This window comes from Desmodus rotundus, chromosome 6 (genome assembly GCF_022682495.2).
Source record: "Desmodus rotundus isolate HL8 chromosome 6, HLdesRot8A.1, whole genome shotgun sequence".
Taxonomy (NCBI): Eukaryota; Metazoa; Chordata; class Mammalia; order Chiroptera; family Phyllostomidae; genus Desmodus; species Desmodus rotundus.
Genome location: NC_071392.1, coordinates 5,838,088 through 5,856,868, shown reverse-complemented (window position 1 = coordinate 5,856,868; position 18,781 = coordinate 5,838,088). Strand labels below are relative to the sequence as shown.

At 43.9% G+C, this 18,781-nt stretch overlaps 1 protein-coding gene across 1 annotated transcript in view; it reads left to right on the top strand.

Moving 5' to 3' along the window:
* Positions 1-16,404: 16,404 nt before the first annotated feature.
* GPR141 (G protein-coupled receptor 141) overlaps positions 16,405-18,781 on the top strand; it is a 32,008-nt gene continuing 29,631 nt past the window's right edge. Inside the window, exon 1 of the mRNA XM_045197285.2 lies at positions 16,405-16,539. The gene's annotated coding sequence lies outside the window, so the exon portion shown is untranslated. The remainder of the gene's footprint in view (positions 16,540-18,781) is intronic.

The window sequence follows — 18,781 nt, the reverse complement described above, 5'->3', positions numbered from 1 at the left end:
GGGATAATTAAAAACATAAAACACACCCCAAATCCCTTCAATAGCTGTACTCCATTAGTGGACCCATCTGAGTCTTTTTCTCTGTGTCTCTGTCTTTTAGTCTCTGTGCATTAATCTCTGTTTTAGATGTATCTTAAGCTGTGTGTGCCTTCTAATACATCAGGTGAGTGTTTCCCTATCGCAAGATTTCATGGAGAGCATTATGAATAATGACAGAATAAAGTATTTTTGTATAACAAAATTTAACCAACTTCCTATTATGAACGCGTGTGTTTGTCTAAATTTCACTCTAAATACCAATGTTGTGCTGAAAATTTCATAGGTAAACTTTTTACAGATCTCTCTAAAGTTTCCATAGAATAAGACATCAGCAGTGTCATTTAAGGTATTTAAAGATGTCTAGTCATCAGTATTACATTGCCTACTGAAACACAATCCCAATTTTTCTCCTAGTAGTCACTTGGGACAGTTCTTTGCTCAAAAAGATAAAAAAATTTGGGAAGTTGCCTGAAAGATGGCAGAAGGTAGTGGAACAAAATGATGAATGCATTGTTCAATAAATTTATTGGGAAAAATGAAAGAATGTCTTTTATTTTCACTTTAAAACCAAAAAAATTTTTTGCCAACCCAATATAGTCTCTTCCCTATGTCCCCTCAACCAGAAAGTATTTTCAGGTTTCTTAAGAGTTGACAGTTTTATAGGTAAAACATGGTAACTTGTTGTCAATTTGCATTCCTTTGCTTAATAATGAAGTTGAACAGATTTTAACGTGTCAAATGGTTAATTTTCCCTTCTCTTCCAAATTGTGTTAACGAACCTTTGTCATTTATTATATTAATTATTTTCTTATCAAATCTTATATTAAGGATATTTACCCTTTGGGGTAAATACTGAAAATATTTTTGTTAGTAAATAGTTTGTTGTTGAATTATATTCATGAAAATCTTGTGGCAAAGAAGCTGTAGAAAAAAAAGTTTACAACGTTTCGGTAAGTGAATCTATCAATCTTTTCCCTTATGAGTTCTGCTCATGGCTTTAGGCTTAGAGGGGCATCTCAGCTGCCTGAATACATGGATATTATCCATGATTAATCCTGGTAACTATGTTTTTATCCACATGCAATTTAGAATTCTGTAATCTGTGAGGTAAAGCTCTAATTAGTTTACCCACCCCCCCCCCACCCCCCACACACACACCACCAGGACTTAGCCAGATAGCTCAACCCTCTGTGTTGAAGAATCCAGCCTTTCATCCTTCTTTGTTTTTTCTTTCTTTCTTTTCTTTTCTTTCTTTTTTTTTTTTTTTTTACTAAGGGAACCCACTCGTTGGGGGCAATTTCCCTGTAGCATGAGGCAGAAAGCAGAACTGCTCTTGGGCAGTGAATGCTTTCCAAAGTGGTGGCCTCACCGTGAAGTGTTCTTTCACCTTTTTCCTTCCTGTTGCTGGAATGTGAGGTGGATCCTGCCGGTCAGGTGACCGTCTTCCCACCATGAAGGCAGACCCTCCTGCAGCGGACCGTGGAGCAGGTGACCAAAGAAGGCTGACTGCGGGTGACTTTCCAGGGTCCTCACTCTAGCTGTCGGCGGCCTGCTGGGTGGCAGGACACCAGCCTCTCTGGGGGTCTGGTTGTCCTTGTAGGACCCTGAAGCTCAGGAGGGAAAACAATAGTATGAGCAAATAATTTTGAGAAGGCCCATGCCACTTTGGAGAAAGCAGTGATTCTCTCCTGCAGCTGGGAAGCTAAGGGTTCCGGTCTGGATTTAGGCCGTACTCGGCACAACGATCCAGTGGAGAAGAAAGCAGACGCAGCCTTGACTGTTCTGTACCCTGTGGTGCTGTGGGGAAGACAGATGTTTATCTAACACCACGCGCACACACAGGCACACCACTGAGGAAAACCCACACTGCCGACAGACCCTTCACGGTCTTACGGTAAATTAGCAGGGAGGCACTGTTTCCACCGAGCAGCAGTGTGCTGGTCTCCTTAGAGACCACCCAGAGGAGGAGAACAGCAGGCGAGTCACGGAGTCCTGATGGGAAGTGGAACAACGAAGCGTGACAGCAGCCTCTGCAGGTGAGGTGTCTTCTGGAGAAACAGCACGATTCAGATCCGGGAGCTATCGTTTGGACTTGACCGTGACGGGCTAAGGAGACCTTACAAGTCACTGAATTCTTCATGACATAGTTGCCTAATCTAAAAGTTAATTAAAAAAAGAGATTGCTCCTTTCTTCCTGTGCATTGATTATTAAAATTCTCAAGAGGACAGACAGCATACTTTCCATGTGACTGAATGCGGACGGTCCACAAGGCATCCCCAAGGACTGAGCAATCATAAAACTGTTTAATATTTGGCCTTTCTGAGTCTCGTGTGTAAAACAATACCTCGTTTAGATGAGATCATGTATTTGAAACACATAACATGTAATCAGAGAGGAAAGTCACGGGCATTCCCTATGTAATTGTTAATATTATGAGACAGAGCACGGTGGAATACATTTTTTTTAACCACATGATTTGGAAACAGACAAGCCTGAGTTAGAGTCCTAGTGTGCCCCTGTTTGACCTTGGCACACTAATAAACCTTGCTGTTTGAACACTTTTTAAGTGGGGAAAATAGTTCTATTGGGAGGAGTAACTATGCAAAGTGCAGTGTCTGATGCAGAAGAAAGTACTCAAGAAATAGCGGCTTCTCTTTGTCTACATATCCATGCACCCGTCTTCCACGTGCCTGCATCTCACAGGGTGGCTCACCGTGGTCTGCAGAACCCACTTCTCTGAGGCCAAATCTCACTGACATTATTGACCCACTGAATTCATAAGAGCTGCATCCAAGGTTCAACCCTTTCCCCAAAAGCAATGTTAAGATGAGAATATGCAGCAAAAACACCTCCTCTCCCTCTCGAAATCCTTCCAGGGTGGAAAGTGAAGGGCTGTTTGCTACATTATGCTGCAGCGTGCACAAATAGTGATAGTCGTGATATTTGTGGGTAATTATTAACATTTCTCGTCTCTGATCTTTGCCCATATTTTTATTGCTAAAAATCTGGATGTTTTATTTTTTTATTGGTGGTGATAATTTGGATGCCAAAATAGTAACTGTCTTGCTATTACTTATTACAGATAATATCACTGAGGAAAACCGCTCTGGGGGTCTGGGATCCAGTTGTGAAGCCAGGACCAAGCCCCGTGATCGGCCCGTGGTGAGTGTTACGTTCTCTCTCCGCTCTGACTTGATGTGGTTGTCACAGAAAGACATGTGCTGTGATTCAAGCCAAAGATGATTACACAATGTGTAGAGTCTCCCTACTCATCCCATGTGACGTGTCACATTTGTTTGGTTTTAGGTGGAGTCTGTGTAGATGGATATGCAAGGGGGGATCGCCCCCAAACCTGGAATTTATTCATGAAAAAAATGTGTATTTATTCTTACCTGTTTAAACTTTAGTTACCTTCAAAGTACTCTCCATTGGATGTAATACGCAAACGTGTTGAGTCTTCAAATAAATACTCACTGAAGCCAAATGCAGCCTCTCACAACAACGCCAGCTGGTAGACTGATACAGGTGGGTTCCTAGAATGCTCACCTCGTGGGGGAAGCCTGTATTACAAGGGGCCCACCCTCCAGAAGATGATTCTGCTTTTGGGGTGTTCCCCCCTCGTATATTGCTATCATATATAATGTACTTGATTTAAAAATATTTTCACAGAGGGTTTCCTATAAGGATCTGCCCTTTTCTTTCCTTGTCTTTAGTAAGCAACCCCTTCCCTAAGTTTTACTTACCTAGGATGATGTTATATTTAATTAGAATTAAAAAAATTCTCTGACCTGGAGATACCTGATTTTCAGATCTTGAACTTTCCGTAAACACTTTGCAGAGCTCATCCCATTTAAGAATGCTTACATTTTAATACAGTTACACCATAAACATTCAATATAGAAATGCACTGGTGTTGATATTAGTATTGAATTCAGCATCTGTTTAGCAGAACTCTGAGTACAAAACAAAACAGAACCATGCGCCGCTTACTAACAAGATACATGGGCTTCGACTTCAGCGAATATAAAATCCCAGAGATGCCAGTCAACTAAAAATTCCCATAATCCATGTCAACTGCCTCTGCTAGTATACAGTTTTTTTAAATAATATTTTTATTGTTGGTTCAGCAAAGCATGTTCCCTCCAGGCTATCTACTTTTGAAAGACACACAATATCAGGTGTTAAGACAATAGTTGATTAAATTAGTTTCAAACGAGATAATGCCAGGTACAGAAATGGGGTTACATTGTGTAGAGAAACCAATAATGAGAATGAAAGTTAAAAACGAAAAGAATGAGTTGTGCCAAGGAACTAAAGCTGACACCTGAGGTATAAAATGTTTGTCTAAAAATAAAATGCACCATTACGTAGTGAAATGATTAGACAGACATTGGTAGGTTTAACTCCTTTGATTTAGCCAGCTGAGAACGAACTCCCGCTTACAAGAAAACCATGGCGAACCTGTCTCTTTCTTGCTATCTGTTACAGTATCTTGAGACGAGAGTAGAAAAAAAAATGCTTAAAAGTTCAGACTGTAGTTGATAACACTGTGTTATATAATTGAAATTTGCTAAAAGGGTAGAACTTAAAATATTTTCTCACACACACGAAGGTAGTTATGTGAGGTGATGGATGTGTTAATTAACACAAGATGGGGAGAATCCTTCATAAGATATACCGTATTTTTCGGACAATAAGACGCACCTAGGTTTTAGAGGAGGAAAATAGGAAAAAAATATTTGAAGCAAAAAATGTGGTAAAATATTTAATAATATAAGTAACAACCCCCCCACCTGCCAGCAAGCCAGGTAAGCTACATTTGGACTATAAGATGCACCCCCATTTTCCTCCCAAATGTGGGGGGGAGTGCATCTTTTAGTCCGAAAAATACGGTATGTATATCAAATCACCAGGATGTATACTTTAAGTATCTTACAATTCATATGTCAATTATATCCCAGTAAAACTGAAATTTAAAAAAGCTTAGACCTCCATTTATTGACTCCTTTAAGTTAATAATGTCACAGCTTTAAACATCTATTCTAAAATTAAGAAACTTCCTTTTTTTATTATCCTGGGCATTTGTGCTGTTCCTAACCTCCCCCCCACCCCCAGCCCCGCCCCTGGCGATTCCCTGCCAGAGACTTTAGTTTGGGGGAGGAGATTTCAGAAATCACAACTAGACTTCCTGCTTGACAATATAACCATTAAATCAGAATTTCTGAGAAATTGCCAAAAACAATCAAGCAAGATGTTGCTTTTTATGCAGAACACTCGCTGAAGAATAGTTTGCCTCCTAGTCAATGATCAGATTCTCATTATTTATTTAGATTTTTCTGGCAGTTATACTCTGAAGAGCTCATTAGAGTAAATTATTCCAATATCATGCTCATTTACAGACTCGTGGCATTATCCTGTGTTTATTTTCATAATTCTGCAGATTTCACACACTAAATATGTCATCCGGCATCCAGGCACATGTCCCCCTCTCCACCGCCACAGGCCTCTCCAGTGCTCTCTCTGTCTTGCCTTGGAGCTGCCTGGGGACGGGGCTCCCCTCCCCGACTCTGGCCTCCCCTGTCTGTTCTCTACTCCACAGTCCCCATGACATCCTTTCAGCAGAGAAGCCAGCTGGGACTTTTGCAAAGATCGAACTCTGTAGATCAACTCACGGAGTATTGTCATCTTAAGGATATTAAGTCTCTGATTCATGGAGATGGATGTCTTTGAATTGATTCAGGTCTTTTCTAGTCTCTTTCAACAATGGTTGGTTCGTAGTTTTTGTTTATTTTAAATTTCAGAAAATATTCATTGAGCCCGTTTTCTGTGACATATCTGCTAGACTTTGAAGACACAATGAAAATAGCGTCCCTTTAGAGATAGTGTCTAATGTCTGGTGGTTTCAACAGTACAAGTCTTGCACTTCTTTTGTTAATTTTACTCCTAAGTAGTTTATTGTTTCTGGTGCTATTGTAAGTGAAATGGTTTTTCTTCATTTTTGTTCTGAGGTTTTTGTTGGTGCTGTATAGAAATACCAGTGATTTTTGTAGGTCAGTCTTGTATCTGTCAACTCAATTGTTAGTGAATCTCTAAGTGTGTATTATGTTGAAAGTTCCATTTGAAACTAGAGGCAGCATTACTTCTGTCTCTGTAATCTTGATATCTTTTGTTTCACTTTCTGGTCTAACAGCTCTGTCTAACCCTCCAGGACAACGTTGAATGAGGTGGTGAGAATGGCCGTCCTTGTCTTCTTTCTGATCTTAGGGGGAAAGCTTTCAGTTTGTCAGCATTAAGTAGATTACCTGTGGGACTTTGGCGGCTGTCCTTTATCACTATTATCAGATAGAGGGAATTTCCTTCTATTTCTGATTTGCTGAACATATTGTTTTTATGAAAGGGTGTTGAATGTTGTCAAATAACTTTTCTCTGTCTATTGAGATTATCATGTAGTTTTTGTCCTCTCCTCTCCACTCTTCAGATTACATCCTCTCTATCGATCTGTCTTCACGCTTGCTAATTACTCTTCTCTCAGTGTAAATCCACTGTAGTGAATTCTGATTTCACTTATGTCGTCCCTTTCAACTCTCAAAGTCTCACTTGGCTCCTTGGATGGAGTCTGTGCCCACGGTTACTCTCCCGGAGAGTATACGACATCCTGGGACCTGCCCTGCTGACTGCAGCAGGCTTGGCTTCAGCCTTTGACATTTACAACAGCTGCTTTCCAGCTCTCAAAGGCAATTTTTGGGGGGCCTGCTCTTTTTTGCTGTTCATGGACAACACTTTCCTGTTCATTTGCATGTCTCCACAGTTTTTGTGTTGAAAACATTCTCAATAATATATTGTAGCCAGTATGAATGCCCATCTGCCCCCTCCCCATCCCTTTGGGGGTTCTTACCGCTGGCTTGTTTACCTCCTTGTTTGTTTATTTAGTGACACAGCTGGACCCGTGCAGTGAAGCCTAAGTGGCCTGCGGTGTGCATTCTCTGATGTTGCTCCCAGAAGTCACAGCCTCTGGAGTGAACACGGTGTCCTTGACCCCCTTCCCCAGCGGGGAGGGTGGTTTTAGTCAGTTCTTTGTCTTTTTCCCAGAATGGCCGTGCTAAGATTCGGGTGGTTATCTCTCCTAGCTGTTAGCCTCCACTAATTGCTGGCCGGCTGCTCTGTTTTTGACAAACACCTGGGGTCATAAATTGCTCCACAGTCTGATCCAATTAAAGTTGGGCCCCTTTGCAGGGGTGGTCTTTGAGGCTTGGCTTACCCTAGGAGGGCTCTTCTCAGCTATCCTATTCTCTATTATGTATACTTCTTGCTGCTCTATCATTTTTTCCTGTTGCTTTGGAGACTGCTCTTAACTACTCACCCCCTAGAACTCTATTATTTCATCAATGCCCTTGGACTTGAGCTTTCCCATGGTCTGTTACAAACAGAAGGTGCCTTTCCTGAGTTAAATTCCTGTTTAAACTCCTGTCTCCTGTCACTCTCTCTTAATGTACCCAGTTGTATTTTTCCGCAAAGCCTTTACATGGACCTGACATTACATTAAATATTTGTTTATTCATTGTCTGTCTCCACCACTACTAGGTAAGGTCTCTGAGGGCCGTTTAATGCCATACCCCCAGTGCTGGAAGAGAGCTTCCCATACAGTAGGCATAATAAATGACGGTCGAATGGGTGGTTTAGTGACTAGAGAAGGAATACAAAAGAACACCAGCATTGATCAAAAGGAAAAGGGAAAATTCACAGTGAGAGCTGAGACTTTGCATTAAGACCGTCATTCAGAAAACCTTTGGCATGCGTGATAAAATAACAGGGTTGAGAAAACACTGAGTGGAGTGGGAAAGGGGGTCTAATGCCCCAAACGAAGATGAACTCACTAATGATGCTGCTGCTGATGTCACTGATGACAATAACACAGCTCTGAGGGACCTCGTGCTTGTAGCGGGCTCAGCCCAGTGCTCTCTTTGCAGCTGTTATTCCACTTAATACTCCAGTGACTCTATGGAAGGCACTGTTTTGCAGATGTGCATAGCGAGCACAGAAACGTTGAGGAGTAAATGCAAGGCAGCAACGCAACTAGTAAACAGCAAACTGGGCAGTTATACTTCAGAGGCTACATTATTGTGTAAACTGTGATACTGTGTTTCAACATACATGATGTTAGGAATGGAAAAAATGGTTAAAAATACAAGATATGAAATCAGAATTTTCATAGACCTCAACAGTTGGGGGTAAAAGCAGGCCAGGTTAATATTAATTCTCGAATTATTTTGGCTCATCATCTTATTTCTGGAGTATGACCTCAGTCCCTCATCAAGTTCATTTTCTTCAACCCCTCACAAAAATTCTGAGGGGTCCCTAGGAGGTTTCTCGTTTGTCTCAATAATTACCAGGTCAGTGTAGGGACCGCTGCTTTTCTGCACAAGTATCCACTGGGTGGGCACTCCTTCCTGCTGGGTGTCCTGGTCTCCCCCCAGCTCGTTTTGCTGCTCTGTGGCCCGCATCATCCATGTGCTCATTCACAGGGCTGCAGTCACCATGGCTGATGAGGTCTGAGCAGAAACGAGGACCACGCTCACGGCACTCACACTGTCTTGCACTGTGTCTGGTCCAACAACAACCCTCCTCCTGCCCAAGACCGAGAGTATTCCTTGTTAAAAGAAATCTTTTACTCTAGAGGATTTAGAACTGGGCTCCCAGACTCAGCCTTGGGACCACGCCTGGAGCTGCATTCCAGCAGCCCATTCTAAGCCTTTTTGTGCTCATAGAAATCTGCATGGGCATCCTCCTTTCTTTTCTCAAGCCAGAGCAGAAACGCTAGCATAGGTGGGCCTGCACGGACTAATGGCCTTTAAGCATTCATCATGAGCGGTCCCTGGCCTTCCAGCCCTGGTGCAGCCTGAACTTACCTAGGTCACTCCTGCTTGTCTTCAAGGGTGCTACTCTTGATGTTTCATTTGGTGTTTACATCTACGTGATAATTCCAACTTGTGTGTCATCTTAAGTTTGCAGGTTGCCAGGGAATCAACTAGAAAAAGCAAAACAGAGACATGCTGCTTGTCCTCTCTAGGGTTCTAGTCTCTGAAACTCACTGCTGGAGACTCTGGTTTAGAATAGCAACCGAATATGTGATGTGAAGGATCACTTGGAAAAACACCTTGGGCTAGCGGAAGTGGATTGCGTGGCTGTTTCCTTACTTTGCAGGGGGAGAGAGTGGTGTCTCAAGCTAAAGAATTGGAGCAGTTGTTAGTTCTGATGGGGAAGACAATGTAAGCTCTGCAGTCAGACCCCCTTGGTTTGGTCCCTGGTCCTGTCATGTCACCTGAATTCAGCAAACATAAGCGCCTACTGCATGTGTCAGCCGGTGCTCTGCACTGGTGGCCACAGGTGAACAAGCTCTTCTCCTGAAATGACAGAGTTCAAAGTCTAGGTGAGGCGAATCATTTAAAAACAGATTTTAAAAGGAGGGGATGTACTAGGTGAGGTATAGTACAAAGTGTCCTACTTATTTGAAATTTCATCAAGTTAATTGGAAGTTCTTAAGCCTTGATTGAATTTATTCAAGTATAAAATTTGTTATAATACTTCTAAAGATTGTTTTAAGGTTTGGAAAAACGTGTGTGTCTGTGTGTGTACATATATAGGTGTGTGCGTATGTGCATATACACATCCCCATGCAGACACGTACATGCGTACCGAAGGACAGAGACACAGGTGCAGAGAAGTAAACAGAGGTAGAGGGGTAAAGGTAGAAAGACAGGGGAAGGAGAACACAAATGATGAAGCAAACGCATCCAAATTTACCAGGGTTTTGGTCATAAAGGTTGGTAAATAATCTCTTGAAACTTCTGCTTTAAGTTGAAGGATGTGTGCTTGCACCTGTCTCTCTTCTGTCCCAAATTTTATTGACAGATCGAAAAATGCATTTTAAAAGAAAGAATTCTTGCGGTTGTGAGAAATACGAAAGCCTGCTCTCAGCGGGGCAGAAGACTGGAGGCACTGCAGTTACGAAGGAATCAGAGCTTTAAAAAACACAACCCAGAGTACAGCCTGGAGAAGACTCTCTCAGAGGGGACCCTGTTGTCCCCAAAGAGCTCCAGAGGAATGTTCAAGTCAGCCAACAGATGCGGGCAAGGCCGCTGTTCCCGCGGCTGACATTAAAGGGCTTCTTCCAGAACAGCCAGGTGGAGCCTGCAGCTTCTCCAGGCACACTGCCCACCAGGGAGAACCTGCAGAGGCTGCGGGCTGGCCCAAGGGGCACAGAGGCGCAGAGATACGGCCACACCCTTGGGTGACAGCTGGAGACTAAAACTGGAAGAGGAGTAGCAGACAGCAGGCTTGACCCCCAGAGCAAGGCCAAAGCATGAGTTTCTGCAGAGAAGGTCCTGCTGCAGAGACTCACAGAGAAGCCCCGGGTTGGCAGCACCAGTAGAGAGCCCAGTCCCAGTCGCTTGGGCCCCTGCACACTATGCGGGAGGGGCCTTGTCCATCCCCGGCCCCTCCTCTCAACACACGAGTCCATGGCCAGGACTTCCAGTCTCACAGGGGAACAAGAATCCTTTCTGGGGAGTGAAAGGAGACCTGTGACCAACCGTGCTTTAAGTTTCAACCTTCAACTCAACATAGGAACACAGACTTCCAAACCTTCACAAATATCAAGAAAGCTAATGGCATGAAACAGAGGCACTGAGAACATAAAAAGCACACGAAATATGCTAGGAAGCAGAGTTAATGGGAGAAACGACAAAAAACACGAAGAGGATTCAAAGCTGTTATAAATTAAGACAGAGTTCCTAGAAATTAAAAAAAGTAGACTAATTACATCGCAAAGTTGACGTGAATAAAGAATGAATAATGGTCTGGAGATGAAAGAAGCGTCACCCAGAAAGCACTCCAGGGAAACGCAGGCTGGTGTGGTTTGTGGGGGTTGGCTCTGGCCCTATGCAGAAAAATCATTATCTGGGGCATTGCTCTTATCAGCAAAGCTGGAGTTTACTTCGTGTTAGGGAAGCTGTAGGCCAAGGAGGGGTTGAGACCCCAGTCGAGGCTGGTTTTAGTATCAATAAGGTTGGCTTTGAATTCCATAGCAATTCGTTTCATGTCATTGCCTTCTCTGTGTTAAACTTTTAGGGCTGACACATCTGTGCCCTTATGAAGGAAGGCATGACTGTGTTTGCCAGTGTGGATGGGCCATTGGCCTCCACCCTCCGCTGCTCACAGTTCTTTTCTAAGGTCAGCCAGCCAGTTTGGGAGCTGGATTTGAATGGCCTCCTGGGGTGGGCCATTTCCAGATGGGTTCCGGAGCGTGGCTGTGTACTCGACAAGGTAAGGCAAAAGTAGGTGTACCACTGTGAGCACATGAAACTCAGAGTTCATTCTGGTATTGTTACTTAGTAATTATTGTATCGCCACACCTACTTTTTGCCCCGCCCTGTAGGTAACTGGGAACCCAGCCTAGCTTTCCTGTACTCGGCACCTCGACATCCCCGCACAGCTGGGGCTGGTGGCCACAGTGGTTCTGACATGCATATGTTGTGTGGTAGTAAGGAACTCTGGGCTGTGTATGTGGTGAGAGACTCAGAGATGTTACGGGAGGGCTCTGTAAGATCACTGAAGCAGAGCTACCTCGCACTGTGCCCCCAGGGAGCTGCCTGCCAAAGGTGGCTGAGTTAGAAACTTGTCTGAGACTCTGTCCCCAGATCGGCCTTGTCTGAGAGAACGTGCCCTGATGTGATAAACACAGGCTCTCTCCCTGCACGTTGCTTTTGTGAACAGAGGTCGTGTTTTCCTTGTGATCAGATTGTCGGAGTTGACTGTGGCGCAGGCACTTTTGAAAGTGTTTTACTGCAATATCTGGGGGGGATGGTGGGCAGCCAAACTGGAGCTCACTTTTATTTTGGGACATTTTGAGGACAGGGAGGGGCGACTGATCTGAGAATAGGTTTCAAAATCTCTAAAAGTATGAGTTTTTTAAAGCGTAAAAAATAATGAGACTATTTTGTTTGGGAGGATTCAGTTAGGGTAGGAATTATTGACTGGTTTACCAAGACCCTTGGGTTAAAATGGGTGAGCTGATGGCTTGAAACTCATTTTGGGACACAGTGTCCTCCAAGATTATACCTGGCCACAGGCACCCCCATGCACGGGGCCACCTACCTGCAGGCACTGCGTGAATTCCTGAGAGGCCTGGGAGGTCGCTGCACAATGGCTGGCGAGAGAGCGGTCTGGAAGCCCACTCTGCACCCTGGGAGCCCACTCTGCACAGAGGGTGAACAGAGGGGAGTCTTGCAGTTAAGAGAGAAATTTGAAAAGTGTTCGGACCGGCCTTCAGATGACATGTTTATCCTGGTGAAATTTCTAAACTAGAAGTTCTGCCCACATTATATGCTCAGAGCTGGTACAGAGACAACACACTTCTTTTAACCAGATGAATTTCGGAAGATCTCCACCTACTCTCCTACAATTTTCCCGGGCAAGACATGGGAATGGTTGTGCTTTAGTTAAATTCCAAGGTGCCTTAAAGGGTTTAACAGTTGGATCAAGAGTCCAGTGATCTGAAACCTCTAGCAGCCCGAAGAAGGATAAATCTGGATTTCATGTTACACTTCCCAGAAGTTCTTTGACACTTGTTTGCTCTAGAATGTTGCATCTAACTATAATTTTTCTGCTAATAGCAGAAGTCCACAAACAACAGCCCAAAGACCAAATTGCGCCTGCTGCCTGGTTTTATGAATAAAGTTTTATTGGAACACTGTCATTTTTGCAATGCCTATGACTCCTTTGACCTCATAACAGTGCAGTTGATTAGTTGTGGCAGAGCTCATATATAGCCTGCACAGCTAAAATATGCATTTTCTGTCCGTTTACGGAAAAAGTTGGCTGCCCCTACCTAGACATGCATCCCATAGCATGACCCACGCTTCCTAAAGGTGCTCATTCCAACGAGGGCACCAGAGCGGCGAATAACAGTGTGCGCACAGTATGAATGAGGGCAGCAGTGTGGACAAAACCCAACTCCAGCGAAAGGAGACTTTGTCGTGAGCCTGTCCAGTGGAGAGCCTAACGTCTGCTGGGCTCACTGTTGCGTCATCACCCCGAACTCTGGCCCTCTGATGAGGTGGGCCCACAGCGGTCCCAGTCCATGGGCGGCATCGCTGTAGAAGGTGTAACTCGGTGTCTCTACAGGTTGTGGAGCAGCACCAGCTGTCTGGAGACCTCCGTGTGCCACTGACGGGCGTCCTGGCCTTTGATGGGAGCAGGGACGTCCCAGGTAGGATTTCCCACAAGTCTCCTTGCAGCTGGTGAGCAGCCATCCCTTCCCCGCCATCACCATCAGTATGAACACTGACCCGGCCTGAGATATAACGGTTGGGTTTGTATTTTCAGAGCTGGGGTATTTAATACAGGGAAATGTCGTTTTCTAAGGAGCGTGGAATTGGGGATTGCCGGGTTTCCACGGGGAGCTGTTCTTAGACCATGGGGGCTTGTTTGGGAGACCCCTGCAAGGTGTTTAGTCACCTGGACAGGTTCAGAACCAGGACCTTCAGTCTGTCATTCCTGCCTGCTGGGTGCTGAGGCCTGTCCTGGGACGTGGGCCTCCGGAGCTCAAACGGGAACATCCTGGGCAGTCCGAGAAAAATTCGTTCCCCTGGGGCTACGCCTGTTCAAAGGAGAGCTTTGAGGAGAGTGACGTCACATCACGACAGCAGGAGTAGCTTTTTTTCCCTCTCCTCTTTGACGTGTAACTAACCAAACATCCAAAACCCAGCCAAAGGGCCTCTGCCCAGGACTCCGGGGAGTCTCACCGCACCCACTTGTGCATCCCAGGTGGGTGTGTGGGACCTCCGAGGAGGCTGTGGATCCCAGGGAGCCGGGACCTGCCCCACCCCCACCGGCTGCCCTCAGGGAGGAGGTAATCCGTAGGACACAAAACGGGGCACCCACAGGGGAGGGAGCATTTGTGGGGGTCAAGTCCCCCTGGCGGGAGAACACAGCAAGTGGCAAACGTTCAGAACAGGATGGAGATGAGGCCACAGACAGCTCTGCTCCCCAGAGCCGACACTGAAACGTGCTGGGACTGTGGCGGTGGCAGTCCTCAGTGGCAGTGAGGACCTATCTGGCAGAAGAGGTGGAAAGTGAAAAGGTGGAGCTTTGTGTCTGCCCGCCAGGGAAGAGAAACGGGAATCCTGTGCCACAGCGCCACCTTCTGGAAGCAAAGGGAAGGGTTCTGGTTGTCAGAAGGCTAGAATCCAGTAAACAAAGCCTTAGGCAACGAAGGTGTTCAGCAAAGCACGTCTTGTCAAACACGGTGAAAAGTCACAGTAACACAGCATGGAAAAAAGAAAATGACAATTCTCCAGCAACTGAGCTTAAGGACATGGGGCATTGCAATCTGGTAAAAACAAAAATTCAAAAGAGCTGTTTGGAAGAAGTTCAAACAAGAGACAAGAAAACTCGGAAAGGCAGTTCAAAGGAATGAAGAACACAATGCACGAACAAAAGGAGTACTTTAGCAAGCAGAATGGAGTTGGAAAAAAGAACCCAAGCACGAGCTGAAGGACTCAATGAATGCGGTAAAGAATGCATCGGAAAGTATTGGTAATAGGGTGGGTCAGATAGAAGAGAGAAGAGGTGGCCTGGAGGAGAGGAACTCAGAAACTCTTCAGGGGGAAGAGAGGAGAGAACCAAGATTTTTAAAAAGTATAGAAACCCTATAGCAGCCATCAGACTTGGGAAAGCCCGTGTAAAGGAGATGGGGTGACTAAATTGAATCATCCTGTATTGCGTGTTTGAAAGTGGCTGAAAGAGTAAATCTTAAAAGTCTTCATTATTAAAAAATATATTGTAACTATGTGTGAGGGTTGATATTAACTAGACTTATGGTGGTGGTCATTTTGCAATATAATACTTTTCTTCAGCAGCCACTTAAAAAATCAGCAGTACCTTGAGTAAAAAGCTGAGCTGAAAATCAGATTCCGCTTTCGTCCATTCTTTCACCTGGGGGTTCTGTTTCTTCAGGTTCTTGCTGCCTGGCCAATTTTCCAAAGACTTCATATCAATAGGTTTTATATTCTGTCCAACTTAAAAAAAATTGGCTGTTCTCAGGGGGTGGGTTTGTCTGTAGCAGTTTTCTTTACCACTACTAAGATGTGAAATTTCTCCAGTATGAGTTGCTTTGGAGCACGTAACATTTTTACTCCTATATCACACCTATTGTCCATCTGCTGAAACTGAAGACTTTCCAGATGTAGGATCTGTCCCTTACTTACACCTAAAAACACAAAGTCAGGTGCAATTATCACACCCTGTTTGGGATGAGAAACAAGAACGGCAAGCTCTTGGTGAGAATATTAGTGTTCAAGCATTGTAAAGGAGACCAGAAATCAGAAATTACCAAAATTGTAATTCTAATTAGCTCTTTTCAAGTAGAGAGAATTCAGGAATGGTCCTGGTTTGAGGCTGCCATGATTTTGTTTAAATGAAAAAATGTCAAATAAGAGTTTAAAATTGGAATATATGGAAATGTCGATAGTTCGTAAGTTAGGATTTCTGTACAGTGTTGTTATGTGATGTATAAGGTAATCATGGTATTTAAAAAACATTACTGTAGTGTGTTGCATAGAAGGGTAGGCCCACCACTGCAGCTTGAGGAACTAAGTTTTCTCTCCGTACTTGTGGCGTTGTATTACACCTGCGCGTGTAACTTCTTTTGGAGAGAATGTTCCGGGTGTAAATAGTGAGGTGGTAGACAAATACACCCCCCCACTGTGATACTGGAACGCACTCTGGTTGTGATAGCCTCTCCCTTACTCTAATTAAGTGACTGACCACAGTGTCGCAATGTTGCGCAGCAGTGACAGAGTAGCAGACCGCAGTCCCTGACAGAGTACAGAACAACTCGGCGTGTTCCGAAAGGAACTGTTGTACCTCCAGGCGGGGAAGAACTAAGTTTGCACTGGTGAGGACATGAAACAGTGTATTCTCTTACGATTGCTAGTTATGGGATTATTTTCTACATAAACAACGGTACACCTACTTTCTTGCCCCACCTGGGATTCCTCTACCCGGAACACAATGCACAGTCAATCCCCCCTCCGTGTTTGGTAATGTCGCTGACTCCCCACCCCACCCCTATTCCCTACACGATTGCATTGGAATGAAATTTGAAAAGCTGGACTCTCCCAGGAGTCAGAAAGCTGTAATAACTGCTTCTTGACAGTTGGTCTTCCTGTAATTTTGCAACTTGGGCCAGTTGTCTTTAAGAGTTGGTTTCAATGCTTGTGTGCTCGAAATGGTCTTGAGGTTTTGTGGTTGCTGTTGGCGCTCTGCGGAACTTATAACAGTAGCTTCCTCGGCTTCACCAGTGTACGGGGCCACCCTCGTGAGTGTGCACGGACCATGGATGCGCCCAAGCAGCCTTGCTACTAGACACGAATCCTGTCTGCAAGCCAGGCAGGTGGCCCATCAGCTGCACTTCCACCTGAGGTATCTGGTTTTTCCAGGTAAGTGCAGAAGGCCTGGGGCTGGGTCACAGGAGTGAAAGTTATGCATAAAGAGAGCACAGCGAACTGGCCAGTGTAGTTCTCACTCAGAATCTCTGGACTGGCTGCCGTCAACAACACCCTTACTTACTCTGACCACACGCCTCCTGTGCAGACGGCATCGTTCAGCTCTTCCTGTGCAGTGCACCCGCCCGTGAAGGTGACTAGCAATCTTTATTCGTGATTAAATAGGGACAAAATGGTTTGAGAATCTGTCAAAAAAGAAAGGACTCTGGCTGACAAGTTTATAGCAGTCTCTAGGGGATCTGGTGTTGCATTTACGTATTGTTCAAATGTGTATCTTTTAAGTGGTTTATTTTTTCCCATTATGAAAATCTTTAAATGCTATTACTGCAATTTTGTCATATACAGTTTGAAACCATTCTGGCAGCCCTTATCAACAGAAGAAAACAACCAATAGCAATCAGGGGCTTTGAAATTTCTGAAAGAAATATACTGAAAATAACATATAACAATGGTTATTGTAATTCTTTTCTTTCCATTGTTACAGTGCTACATGACAGGAGGAACCTGTAAATAACTTTGAAATCACATAATAAACAGTGAAGAACTGCTATTGGAACATCTGTTCAAATAAGTTTACCTTAAGTTCCTTCTCTACCATTATTTACTTTTTATAAGAAATACTGCATTTCAAATAAGTGGAATGGAGCACAAGGCGAAGTTGAAAAAAACACAAGTCAGGAATCCGCAACATGCATCCGAGAGTTTCGTCTCACTTCTGTCACAAATTTGTAATACAGTTTTGGGTGGGTCCCTTTGTTCTCTGAATTCCAACTCCCTGCACAACTGCACAACTATTTATCCCAGAACTTATTTATTAGTACCTCAGATTCACAACTCCATGTTTTCTTCTTTATCACCCCGTCCGTATTTTAATTGATCGATTAGGAGTAATGAGCCCAATGGATGGGGAAGGAGGTGGTATGAATTCTAGCCCTCGGTTTTCTAGTGGTTGACTGAGGGTTTTGGACAATAGTTTCTAACTGTTCTAGGCCAGAGGTTCAGAAATTGTTTCTAAAGGAGTAGATAACAAATAGTTTAGGGATTGTAGGCCAAGACGCAAAACTGAACACAACATGCCGGTACTTACATTACCATTTAAAAAAGGTAATAGCCGTTCTTAGCTCACAGACTGAAGGAGATGAGCCAGATTTGGCCTCGGGGCCATCATTTCCCACCCCCTGTCTGAGGCAATGATTTTCAACAACGATAGAGTGGAAGATGTAGATGAGAGAGTACGTGAACCCCAAAGGGTTCATGGGTGGTATTTAGGGTAATTCACCAATCCCCTTTATTGTATATAAAAAATCTATGTATGTAAATATGTTTTTCTAATGGGAAAAAAGTGTCCACAGATTTTGTCAGATTTTCAAAGTGGTCCAAAACCCAACTAAGGTTAAGGACCATAGGACCAGCTGATTTGTAAAGATGCTTTCCAAATCTAAATTTCAGTGAGCTCTAAAATGCTTATTGGATGTCTGCTATGTGTAAGCTGCTGTGGAAAGGGTGTTAGCACGTGACTAAAAACCACGTAAAAATATTTTAGAGAATATCGGAGTACATGAAAATCAGTGAAACCCTGCAAAGTAATAAACTTGAGAAAAATTCTGTAACTGGTCGAACGTTTCTAAGATATTACTTTGCAGAGGGTCTTCAAGTCTATGAGTTGTGTCAAAATATTTATTAAATATCCTTATTGTTACATCATGTTTTTGATGGCAATGGTATTACTCATTACAATCATAATGATCTTAATTTAAGCAGAGTCTCTTTCCTAAAAATGTGATTTTCTGAAGGGCAGTAATGATGCCTTTTCTCATCTCTTTGTTTTGAAACAGCGTTTGTCACACGCTAAGTAGCCAACATCTTTGGAATGAATGAATGAATGAATGAATGAAAAGACAAAGCCACCAACTAACTGTGAGATTGTGTGCATCAGACACTGAAGGCTGGGAGCCCCGGAGGCTCTAAAACAGTAGTTGCTAAGTCCAAAGATTGCTTCTCTTTTCAACTGTGGACATAACTGTAATTTCAAAATACTTGGTCAACTAAAGATTGCAGTTCCTGGAGATTAAGTCATTTTTTTGAAAAGAGTGAAATAATTTAATTCACATGGGAGAGAGAAGCCTTTCCAGTAACCTGATCCCTGGGCTGGGGTGACCGGGAGCGCGTACCTCTG